The following is a 13,827-nucleotide window of genomic DNA, read 5'->3' as shown; positions in this document are numbered from 1 at the left end:
CAATCACGTAAACGGTTTTCTTGTCGTAAAGAGATTTTGAACGTGTTCAAAATTTCTTTGCGACGAGAAAAACTTGATTGCAACTGTTTACGAACCCTGACGAAACATAAAATTCGCTAAAAATTGCTACGTTCCCAAACATTCGGAACTCAGTAAGATACCCCCTGTACTTACTGATTATGACGACCTAGGCCTACGACCTTTTACAGTTACAGAGAAAGAAAGAGAGGGAAAAAGGGAAAAAGAAAGAATGTGTGTATTTCTAACCACATAAACTACAGCGTCATAAATGAAGGCAGAACAATTTTGCTCTTTTAGGGGGAAAAGGAAAGACTTTTTTTAAAAAACTCATGGTGCAAAGTCGACGTCAGTACTCATTTCATGTAGTCAAAATCAATTAACATTCGTAACACAGAATCCCTTCATTTACATTCTGATGAAGCTAATAGATCTAGACCGATGACCCTGAGGATTGACCTTTTTGCATAATTGGAAATATTTCCCACTTTTTGTCTATCTATTACATCATCTATGAATTGCTCTATGCAAGTAACATTACAGCTGAAAATTACTCTTTTAGCTAGATTTTGATGACTTCTGACCGTGAATTCTAATTCTCATAATTGTCAATTCATCATTATCCCAGAGGTGAATTTTTCTCTATCATTCTCCACTTTGGTATAAAGTACCCATATCAACCTGCCATGGAAATGAGTAGAAATATTACATATTTATTCATCAAAATATATTCAGCGTACACGGCAACTGTTCATCTACCCTTTATGACGCAGTTTCTTTTTTTTATCAATTCAATTCAATTCAATTCAATTCAATCATAGTTTATTTCCAATCAACGAAAATAAAAACATCGTACAAAGTATACATGTCATGAAATAATATTGTTCAAACATTTGCAAAAGATGCATGTAATATCCGAGATAAATTTTATAACATATATTTATATAATTAGGAGAAACAATGCATATATACTTCGTGGGCGTGCGGAAAATAGATTTGATTATGGAAAATAGTGATCCACTAAAAAGCAAAGCTTGTGGGACGTGGATCGCTAGATAAGTAATGAGTAAATAATATATTCAAGTTTTTTTTTTTTTTTTTTTTTTAATAAATAAATAATATATTATTCAAAGGTTTTTTTTGTGTATATCGTTTTTCTCTTCCTGAATCTCTGTACCTCCCCTTCTGTTTGTGTGTGTGTGTGTGTGTGTGTGTGTGTGTGTGTGTGTGTGTGTACAAGTGCCAGTGAAGAGTGGTAGGAAGGGTTGTGAGGCTAGGGTTAGGGAGAATTGATATGGGGGATATGTTTTATTTTCTTTATGATATACTTCCTTTTTTCCCTTAAATAAGTAATTGCTGTACTGTTGCCATTTTTGTTATATTGAAACATGAAAATGTACAATTATTTCAGTTATATGCAAAGGAATTAATATTCTATGTTTGTACAGAAAATACTAAAGTGAATTGGTGTTTCTCGTATTATTTGACTGGAAATGAAAAAAATATTATTTGAAAAAGTGTCTGTTCATCTGCCAGTTCCTAATATATCTATTTCTCTTCTATCTATCCCCAATTCTTCTTTTCTGCTCCTTTTATTTTTCTCCCTTTCTTATCATTTTCTCTCTTTTTTTTTTCTCCTTTCTCTATCACTCATTCATAACTTCTACGGTTCCTTCAAAATCGACCCTCAATTTCTTGCATTTCTTGGCACAGATGCTACAATCGAGTCGTAGATGGCGCTATGCCTACCACAGTCACAGTGTTGGCTCACCATTCTTCGTTGCAGTAGTTATGCAAAATATGTAATTTTAATACACATAATATTTACCACTCTCTTTTTACAATATTAATATAATCGAAAATAATTAAAATAATCAAAAATCATTATTCAGGTGCATCCATCTTCCCACTGTGGGCTTCATTTGTTTGACGGTCTAGGAGCGAAACGCTTTATTCGACCTAAAAACACTCGAAACAAGGAGGGAAACAAACGATCTGTCGCACAGAAAGTACAAGGAGAAGAGAAGAAAAGAGAAATATATTACGGGTAAAATCGACGGTATGTGTTGCTTCTTCATCCCTTGTATCAAGAGTCATAAGTCGCTTCAACTTTACGCATAGAACGTACATTTAAACAAGTTTTTCAAGCGTTATTAAAATCGATCATAAAATAGAAAGATGAGGGAATTATTTCGCCAATGTCACTCAGGAGGAAAATTACGCTCTCTGCAGTCTCTAATCAACCTGTACAAAAAAAAAAAAAAACCTTCTTCGGAAACATAAACAATGAATAATGCCTTACTAAGGATTATCTTCATCTCATTCATTATTCCTGCCAAGTTATATCACCATCGGGTGTATTCCTACCCGAAGTAAAGCTCACAGAATGGCATACTGTAAGCCATAGTTCACAGTCCCGTCACTGAAGCGCAGTCGATATACCAATCGACAAATCTTGTCGGTTTGTAAACCCTATGAAACCTCTGCCACGCTGAATTTTGTGAACATTTTGAAGAGTTTGATTGCAAAAACCGATAAGTCCATATTTGTCAAATGGAGATATTTGCGACTGAAGGTCAAGAAAAATAAAGAGAATAGTAAGAAAATTTTTGCTTCTTTTGACCATAACTTCAAAAATGTACCTTTCTATGTATTGACCAATATATCATTTAAAAGGTGTTATTTTGTACTTTATGACATAGACCGTACTTCAAAATCTTCAAAAATGGACTTATCGGTTTTTGCAAACAAACTCTTCATATGTATCTTTTGTGAACATTTGCCTCATTGACACAGAAAGGGATAAAGGCATAATGTACCATTTGCAGATGGAACAAAAACCCAGCTTTAGTGCTTTAAAATAGTTCTGAAATATGAGTTAGGGATAGAAACAACCAATGTAAAGATTTTAATCAGGATAATTAATGTTAAGTATTGTTGAACATACAAAATGTGAACAATAGTTATAATAAGATTGTTTCTAGACTAAACCGTCTGCAGTTATGGTTTAGTAAGAAAAATAGTGATATCTCCTTATATTTTAGGCTTTATCGCAAAAAAAAAATATATATATATATACAGTATATGGTAGGATATTTTTTGATACAATTGACCTACACATTATGCATCAAATGTGAAAATTCGAACATATCAAAATCACTGCTCCCAATGGTAAACTGTACCTTTGATGGTATCTTGTATCCCGTTTACAGTCCCCCAAACCCCGTTTACAGTCTCCAATCGTTCCAAAGCACAAAGCACTAGTCTGGGGTGAGTCTGGGGAAGGTCGGAGGTAAACATTGCACATCTTGCATCTATGCTTGAGGTAGCCTTTTGTCAAGGCTCTCTCGCTGTAATGGGCGAGCGAAGCGAGCCCAGACGAGCGCGCCAGTAAACCCCACTCAGCTTGGCTCTCTTCACCATACAGCGAGAGGGCCTTGACAAAAGGCTATGCTTGAGGCCGCTTTCCTAGACAAATTTGGTGAATATGATGGCGGTTTTTCTTGTATTCTTCTCGGTTTGCTCTGAAGATGGAATGAATAATGATTAGTGTATAAAATACATGTATATAAAAATTCATTCGAATGAATAAGTCATAAGCCGAGTGAATACGATTAATGTTATTGTTCTGTGGCTGTAAAATATTATTATCAATTAATTTGTCTGTAAGTTCGTTGTTATCTTTGCGTTCGCGTTTGTCTAAATATGCAGAATAAAAAAATGCACACACACACACACACACACACACACACTCACACACACACACTTTCCTCGTAGTACTCAGTAATCCCAGTTCAAGATTGATACGATGATGTGGAAAAAATAGTTTCATTATGAGTATAATAGCGACAAAATTGGTATACTGTACTAAAAGCCTATATTATATTTTTGGAACCCACATCCTACAAGCTTTGCTTTTTAGTGGGTTCCTCATATTTCACGTTAATTATACGTCCTTATACATTTGTGCAATTTTGGTTCAAACTGACCATTGTGTTAAAAACATTTCTTTTTCAAAAATCAAATGGAATATAAAACTTGTATGAAATGTGGAATATGGAACATGAATAAAAAAAATCATGCAAATGTACTACTAACAATAATCATAGCACTTTTTATGTTATGATGAGAATGAATATTACGTATATTTGCTTTCACAAAAAGCAGTACCTAGCATTTTTAAGTTACTACTACAAAAGAGAATGAAGACACGGCATATCACAATGTAAAGCAAACACTGAAGTTAGCAAAAATTCTGTTCCATAAAGATATATGGTATCGATATATAGTATGTTCCATATAGTTCGATACCATGTAGATCACTACCACCCACCTTTAGGCACGCCACGACCCCTTATTCCTCTTTATTATTATTATCATTATTATTATTGTTATTACTATTATTATTATTATTATTATTATTATTATTATTATTATTATTATTATTATTATTAATATTATCATTATTATTATTATCATCATCATCATCACCATCATCATCATCGTCATCATCATCATAATTATTCTATTTTTAATCCATGGTTTTGTAGAAAAAAAGGGGACTAGCGTTGGAAAACAAAATTTGCCCTCCCCCCCCTTTTTTTTTTTAGGGGGGGGGGGTCCCTCACATTCATTTCATTGTTGTTGTACAAAATATCGCAATTTCAGTCATTATGTATTGTATAATAGTTCGTAGGTTTATGCGTCTATACTTGATTTTTACAGGTTGATTCTATGTATCGGGAATAAACCGAATGAATACCTACAAATAGTCATCACATTGCATACATCCTTATTTCTTTCTCTCTCCCTCTCCCCTCTATATCCTACATACATTTCAATATTTTGTTTATTTCCATTAATAAAAGAAAATGCATAACATAAGGTGATACATTTATCATTTCAATTGTTTAACAATTTGGAAGGACAAATCATTAGATATAATACAATGATATGATACAATATTGTAGTGAATTGTTACCATTCTAACCCACCCCCCCCCCCCCAAAAAAAAAAGAAAAAGAAAAAGAAAAAAGAGTTATTATGGTGATGGAAAAAAGAGTGTCCCACTTTTAATAAAAGTAAAGCTTGTAGAACGTGAATCACACATAAAAATATTGTATATATTTGATTAGTATATTGACATTGTTTCTAGCAGTCATCATAACAATTTCTCATGCCCTACAGACTACTGTATATCATTTTGACTACAATCGATCGGCATTATATTACAAGTATTATCGATATTATACTGCACAAGATTGCCAGTGTCATCTGAAACAGATTTGTGAAATAAGGTTTTGTGCCTCCACATTAACCGGTGTACCTGTACTTGCCCGTATTCAGAAAGTCAACATGATCGTGCGGAGGAATTTCAAATCCACCACTACCAGTGTGTGCGTTGTTCATACAGCGCGCGAACATACCACCACGGACAAAAGAACAGGTGCATTGTCTACCTGCATTGACGATGTATACACTTTACATGTAAGAATACCACGGAGCAATGGTAATATCACTGAGCAAGCAATATCTTCACTGAAAAACTTATACAATTACATTTGCCTTACAAATCAAGGAAGCGACATACAAGTACATGTATCTGTATTTCAGTCGACCTACAAAGAGAACACACAGTGAAAAGGCGTAACTGGTCATTATTATGCACGAATTGTATTATTATATGTTCACCTGGAAAGTGCCTTTCTGTACCTCCTTAGAAACGCGTACTAACATGAACTAATATGCCGAGCAATCGTACAGCAAAACACAGTGAGAAACTTCCTTTAATTACAAACGTCTATACCTAGGATACGGCATATAAACTTGTTAAGACAGGTAGACATAGACGCGAGTGCAGTAGGGTCTGCCGCTGACTGTGCGGGAAGCAGCTGCGGTAGGCTTACCGACACGTGTGTCTTTGTTTACATGCGCTCGCGCAGCCACACCAACTCGATTCTACTGCCCCCGCAATCAGAATCAGCTTTTTCAGACGAAGAATTATCACTTACCTCTGGCTTTCGACACCTCAACCAGGCTCCCGTACCCGATGGTGTGAAGTGGCTTCCTCAACTCTCAAGTTATGTATTCCATGAGAGAATATCATCGAACATGACGTGCATTTTGCAGACATTTTTTTCCGGGGTTGCGGTGATTGCCGATGGTAGCTAGCGAACGATCAGCTGTGTCGCATATATACAAACCCGTGGTATACACCCATCATAAATATTCATATACACGATAGAGAGAGCCACACTAGCTTATTCGTTTGTTCCCCGTCTCAGATTCGAGACGGCTGGGTATCATTGTGGCCACCGCATTAGAATCAGAATAAAATACACTCACAAAAATACTGCATGTGGATTGAATCTTAGATGTCAACAAAGTTTGGTTCTTGTCTTTGGATTTTGTTTGTTTTATCATCGCTCAGAAATGATCCTTGTTGCCTTCGTCTCATTATCAGAAAATAGTGGAATCGTGATCAGCTGCCAGGTTTTCATTAAAATATTACTGAATTAAATGTTTGGTAACTTGTAGTCCACGTGTTGGTTGTACGACATAATCAATATACATTGTAGTAGGAGAACACATGTCAGAACTCCATAAATGTATCATTCTGTTAATACCAACACTTTATTTACAGAACATATACTTTTTTTTTTCTGGCACCCTGCCTGCCCTTTGTCAATTTATTTTATATATGATATGATAAGTTGATATGATATGATAAGGTACGATATGATGGGATTATATATATATATATATATATATATATATATATATATATATATATATATTTTATCACAAAAGCGAGTTAATTCCATTCGCATCAATTTAAGATACTTGCGATTAAAACTGCAAGAAAATGAAATAAAAAGACATTATAATTTTTAGATATAGCTACTATTCCTTGGTGTTAAACAAGTGAAATATCACAAGAACAAGTTTTAATTTCCCCTGTCTGCAAATAGACTCACATTAAAATGTATAAAAGTGGCGCCTAACCCATTCTAACTCTTCATAATATATAAGATATTTATTTTGATTTTATCAATGAAATACAAACACAGCCCTCATCGATCAAAATTGCATGTACGCCTATTTTTCTCATCGCAGTGGCTCCGAAATATCTAGAGAAAACGTCATAATAAGCCACAAACCCCTATTTGGAACGGGATACGAAACATGCCTGCGACTCGTACGCATCATCGCCACAACTTCCGGGTTCAGAGTTCTTGTATCGCAGATATAGTATGTTATAGATATAGCGGCACACACAAAGCCAGTTTAAATATCGCAGTCATCAAGCGTACTGTATTACGTTCCAATCGGCCCTATTACGCTATAAGATTTGTTTTGTTTTGTCTTTTCCTTAATGTTGCAGGGGTGCCGTTCATTCCTCTTCGTTCGAAAATCAGTCCGTCAATCCATCAATCCATCAATCAATCCATCAATCAATCCATCAATCCATCCATCAATCAATCCATCCATCCATCAATCAATCAATCAATCCATCATTTTGTCAATCTACTTTCTTTGTTCCAACTTCCTTTTTTTTTTTGAGCGGATTGCAATGTGGCAGTCCCCTCCATTTCTGACCAACAGTCTACCTGTTTACCCGCTGTTTAACACAATTTTAATTACTTCCACATGACTTCATTTTTAACTACCTGAACAGTTTATTTTCATATGCAAAGACTTTTTTTTTATTCATCTAATCATGTTGTGTTTATGAAGGTATAATGTTTTTCTGGAAATGAAACAAAAATCATATGTATTTATCCAATCACTTTTTTTTTTTTTGATCAGAGAAAGACATCTTTTGTGTGCGATGAACACCGAAACGGCAACTCGGATTGAAGAAAGTGACTGCCCACAGCGTGCAAAAAGCAGGGAAATTTAAGCAACCTGCATATAAGATATTTCACAACTTTATTTTCGTTTTCAAATCCATTTCCCTTTTACGTAATAATAATAAGCTTAAGATTTTTGCATCGAGGACGTTCAGAGGGGAAAATGCTTATCAACTTCTATCTAATTATTCAGCGTCGTCTGAGTTTTCACTAAGCGTTCAGGGCTATTTTAACGTTCAATTCACGACGCAGAGAGCTACTACATTCAATTTCTATTGAGATTTTATCTCCAATAGCACATTTTTGTCGATACAAGTTCAAGGGGAAAATGCAATGTAAACAACAATAAATGATAGTGTGAAACTAACGTTCAAAATAATGTGTTATTGGAAAAAAGAGGCCCACGTAAAAGACAAGCTTGGAGAAATGTGGTATAAACTAATATGTATAAATAAAATAGTGAAATATTGATGAACTTATCATATTACGGGGCGCCATGTTACTTTGGTTACAGCTCGTTATTCCGAAGGTTCGTCATTCCGAAGGCTCATTAGTCCGAAGATTCTTTATTACGAATTTCATTTTCGGATTAACGAATCTCCGGAATAACGAACCTTCGGCATAACGCCACAAATGTTCGGATTAACGAACCTCTAGGTATAGGGAATTTGTGTGTTTCGGATTAACGAACCTTCGGAATAGCGAACCTTCGGAATAGCGAACCTTCGGAATAACGACAGCACCCGTTACTTTTTGTAGGTTGCGTCTTCACGTAATCTAAAGCTACTTTTTCAGCACGACGCAGGGAGAGAGGAGAACGGTCAATGTGAATTGTCTAAACGTCCGTGTTGCAAATCTCTTGAGACACAATGGGGCAGTTACTCTGTCCATACGGGGCGCTAGACAAATGTGCTGTCGACGACCTACTGTTTTGCTGTTATTGTCGTTTGAATAAACTGTTCAGAATTTTGCGTATAGGCCTACCGACTCCTTTCAATGCTACCATAATTTCCAAAAATTCGCAAATAAGTTAAAACACTCGCACAGCCTATATGAGAAGTCCTTTCGACAAGTGTTGTTCGATAATGACATTGTGTTTGTCGTGGTGTCACTTTTCGCTTCGAGAAATTAAAGTCTTGAATATCATATGGTCTTTATTATTATTATTATATGATATTATCATATGTATCTGTATCATTATTCTATGTGCAAACAATATTTGTATGATTGTGTGTGTGTGTGTGTGTGTGTGTGCGTGCGTGCGTTTTACTAATACACTATAGAGTGTTATGGTCATTTTTTGGCAAACAAACCAAAACTTATTCATGCTTCCCACTTTGTTTTTGCATTTTCAAATTTCTGTCGGTTTTTCAATTGTGAAAGATAGAAAAATCCAACTTAAAACAGACATGTAATCACGGATGTACATAAACTGTTAAAGCACTGCTTAATACTTATTTTTCGGACTTCGAAACGTTTACTTTAAACAAAGCGCAACTTTGTTGGCTATTCAGTCTGAAAACACGCAAAGCGAGTTCATCCGACTTTATATTTTCAGGCCTACTAATAAATCAGGTCGACTTTTAGTATGATTTATGATGGATTGATGATATGAAAGTAGAGATTTATAATGAATGACAGAAAAATCATACATGACAAAAATAAAATAACTTTCATGTGTTTTGCATCCTACTACTTTTGTTTTTTCTTCTTATTTTTATTTTTTTTAATGTCTCCGTGATAAAAGCAGCCGACACCATTTTCCCTTATTAAAGTGTGCGAGTGAAATGTGAATGTAGTACTAACATGTTTTTGTTTGTTTTTGTTTTGTTGGGTACCTTTAAGTTGCAGCTTTGGTGTCGTTTACAGCAAATATATGGTAGACGGGATAGTCAGTGAAGTCACGCTGTGCAAATGAAATACGTTATTTTTTCATTTTTTTTTTCAATTCATTTTCTTTTTCATTTCAATTCAATTCAATCTATTTTTCGTTTTTACGGTTAACAGTCCTTGTACTATTTGTGATTTAAATTTGTTTTATGTACATTTCCGTGTTGTGTTCTGTATAATGTACACATAATAATGTCTCGGTTTGTGCATTTTCAAGAGATATAAAATAAATTGAATTGAATTAAATTGACTTTAGCCACCATTCAACTACACATAACAGTCATGTTAATGAATAGGATAGTAAGGGCGATGCCAAAAAAAAAAAAAAAAAAAAAAAAAGATGGGGGGGGGGAGGACATCACCACCACTAACAACAAGGACAACAACAAACAATCAAACAAATAACAAAAACAAATCTGGAACATTATCACTCTAACATGTCTAAAATAAGAGCTATCCCTGAATCTGTGTCTTAACGAGCTATAGATGGCGCTGTACCTCAGTGGTTGTGTTTGGCTTGAACAGGTTACTTTTTACACACCTTGGGCCCGTTGCATAAAACTCCAACCGGATTTTTTTCCGGTTGAAATCACAAAATTCCGGTTGGAAGCTCCCAACCAGAGTTTTTTATGCAACGGATTTTACATTCTTAGGTTAGCAACCTTAAAAAAATCAGGTTGGGCAAATCCCAACCTGAATTTTTTAAGGTTGCTAAAAAAGTTTTATGCAACGGGACCCTTCATAATGTGGTACCATTTAAACGTCCATTGACAGTTTTCGTTACACTTATACTTGCACATACATTGCTTGGACATTGAGGAAGGACGGAGGAACAGGCAAAGGAGTGTTACGTAAGGACATACGTAAACTTAAAGAAGAATTCCACCTCAAAAATAAATAAACTTCAAAAGAAAGAGAAATATATTCCGTACAGAATGATACAAAATGACAAAAATCGGATGACAGATAAAAAAGATAAGACATCTTTAATTTCACATTTTTCCTCGGAAAACATTTCTTGACCATTCCTTATGAATATCCAAATGAGGGAGTTGATGATGCCATACCGTCATAATAGTTTTTTTTTTTTTCACTTACAATGTTATAGAAAATTCTGGAAAAAAAATGTTATCTTTAGCTAATACAAGTAAAATCATTTTCTCCTATCATGATATATCAAAGTTAACATTCTGTTTTTGTTCATTTTTTTTTAATTTTGGGTGGTGTTAAGGCAAGTTATATCTATATATAAGTGTATATATATCATATATACAGCTAAAATATGAGATTTATGCAATTTGTTTATTTAAAAACATGCGGTTAAATGACAAGATGCACATAACATTACCTCAAATAAAGCAAGTATAATTCAATATTAAATCAAATAATTACACCATGTTATCAATTCAGCTTTGCAGTATAGACGGAGAAAAAGAGGAGGTAATGTGTCCAAAAATTACGGCATACTAATTTAAAATGATATAAAATTTACAGCTAAATAATTAAAAAGTAAAACATCGAGACAGTGATCAATATAGAAAATAAAGCAGATTACCAAAATAAAGGTATCAATGGTACTACATGACATGTATAACCATAAAAAAGTATAATGTGATATAATTATTTCACTTTCAATAGCCAAGTATATACCATTAACTAAAAGAGCAAATAAGCCATGCCATACATTACCAGAGAATATTTACAAAATTAATTTACCAAAGGGGTGACGGCTAACAACATTTCAAAATAATGCGATATTCAAAATAGTTACACCGTTTCATATGAGATAAGAAGCTTGCACAAGAAATTGAAATACCCATTACTGATACGATACCATTCAATACAACATTTGAATATTAAGAGTTATTTAGAATACAGATAAGAAAACATGCAATGCTGAACTTCTACAATGTCAGTTTGCTTGCTTATGACATGATGTATGCACATAAAACCCAAGACAGAATGAAAAGTAAGTAAAACTATAAATGTCAATATGGCGACTGATATGCCTCCGCAAGTACGTCTTGACAATGTGAGACGACATTTCAAAGAATTGGCAAAACATTGTAATGACATAGATTTCATTTGGATGGATTGCTAAAATGTTCAAGGGAGCAAACATTCTGAATTCGAGCATTTTTTCACTTGACCTAGACCCTATAGCAGACAATTCTTCAAATATTCACAAAATGGCAACTTCTATTTTCATAGATTCTTTTAGTTTTTTTTTTCTTTTTAAATATGGCAAAATTATAACGTTTTGATATTTTCACTTGACCGTTAACGCCATGGCCAAAATCTGTCTCTACAGTATCATTGTGCAGTAATACATGCATAAACGATACCTAATTTGATGGAGTTTATGTATTGAGTGTTTCAAATCTTTATTTTTCTTGAATTGCCAGATATCGCATCTTTTTCTTCTTTTTTTTTTTGTTAGTACGTTTGGATACTCATCATAGTACTTTCATTCGATAAAACGTTCATTTGTTTTTCCTTGCGTATAGTCACTGGTAGTTGTCAGATAAAATGCAGATTCATAGTTCATTATTTAAAGGCATTGTTTACTATCGGGAGCAGTGATTTAGAAAATGTTCGAGCTATAACATTTGACGCATATGGGCAGGTCAGTCGTATCACAAAACATTTCACCATGTAAAGATTCTGGAAGAAAGCCATAGATGTAAAGAGATATGACATTTTTTTTAAAAATAAATCATAACTGTAGATGGTTTATTTAAGAAGAAGTTTTATCATAACTATTGTTCATATTTTGTATATTTAACAATACCTAACATTCACCAATACCTAACATCGATTACAGTGATTAAAATTTTTACATCGGTTGTTTCTATCCTTAACTTCTTTTCTAACTATTTTGAAGCACAAAACTGGGTTTTTGTTTCATCTGCAAATGGAAAACAATGCTTTTAAACACCAGCATTGGACATTTCAGTTTCTCTGTGTTCACTTGGTTTCTGATAGGACCAGTGTGAGAGCTGAAAGAAAAAGCTCAACGACATTTGAACGATCCAGCGTTCATGATACAAGTTCCGTGAGGCTACGACAACCAGTCGCTGCGGTAAAGATCAGCATCTAAAAAAAGCCGAGCTTCCTCCGCCACGCGTATTCCTGGTCCCGAGCAAACTGACTGTTGGTTGTTTTTCCGCGTGAAATGAGGTACACTGGACATAGGATAAGAAAACACAAAAAATGTTACGAGATTGAAGGTCGTATCATGTTCGTTTATTAATGTATAAGGATGATAAAAAGGGTTGATTTGTATGTTATACAGTTTTACTACAAGTAATTACGTTGAAATGTGACATTTCAACCATTTCAACCATTAAGACCGTTATTTTTTTTTTCTTCTGATTGATTGATACAGTGCCATTGATTTACTAAATCCATTTTACATCCTTTGCTTATACATGTATATGTTTGACTTTGTGGTGGCTTTCAAGTATCCAAAGGATACGGAAGATCAACTGATAGAGAGACGCGTAATCTCAATTCCATCGAAAAACTTCCTTTATCCATTTAAATGCTAACATTTGGCTAACACACAACAATCAAACCTAGCCCACTGCGGTGTTAGGTTTACAGCAATATTTTAAAGTGTAAAGGCCGTGTCACACCAGCCTTGCGTGCGACTTCCGAAGAACATTTTTGCTATCCGGAGGTCCCCGCAGATGACCCGCACATGACAGTACCTAGCATGTATCTCAAAAGTAGTTACCCGGAGGTGCGCACGCTGGCTCTATTTACCCGCTGCCAAAAAAGGCCCTGTCACACCAGCTAAGCGGGCTTATTGCGTATGGGGATTTTTCAGCACGCAGAATAATTTCTGCGGCCGGACAAGGTTTAGGGCGAGTTTGGCGTGGGTATTACATGATAAACGCGTGATACCTAAGTCCTTCTTGCGTGTATTCCGTTGAACTGCATGTTAGGCGCGTGGGTGTCACGTGATAGCTTCGTGATAGCTTCTTTTATGTCAGTTACGGGCGACATACGGGCTCTGCGAAGTACCTGCGCCACAACTGCGTGTTATCTGCGTACTAGTCGC

The sequence above is a fragment of the Diadema setosum genome, chromosome 22, assembly GCF_964275005.1.
Source record: "Diadema setosum chromosome 22, eeDiaSeto1, whole genome shotgun sequence".
Taxonomy (NCBI): domain Eukaryota; kingdom Metazoa; phylum Echinodermata; class Echinoidea; order Diadematoida; family Diadematidae; genus Diadema; species Diadema setosum.
This window is presented reverse-complemented; position numbering follows the sequence as displayed.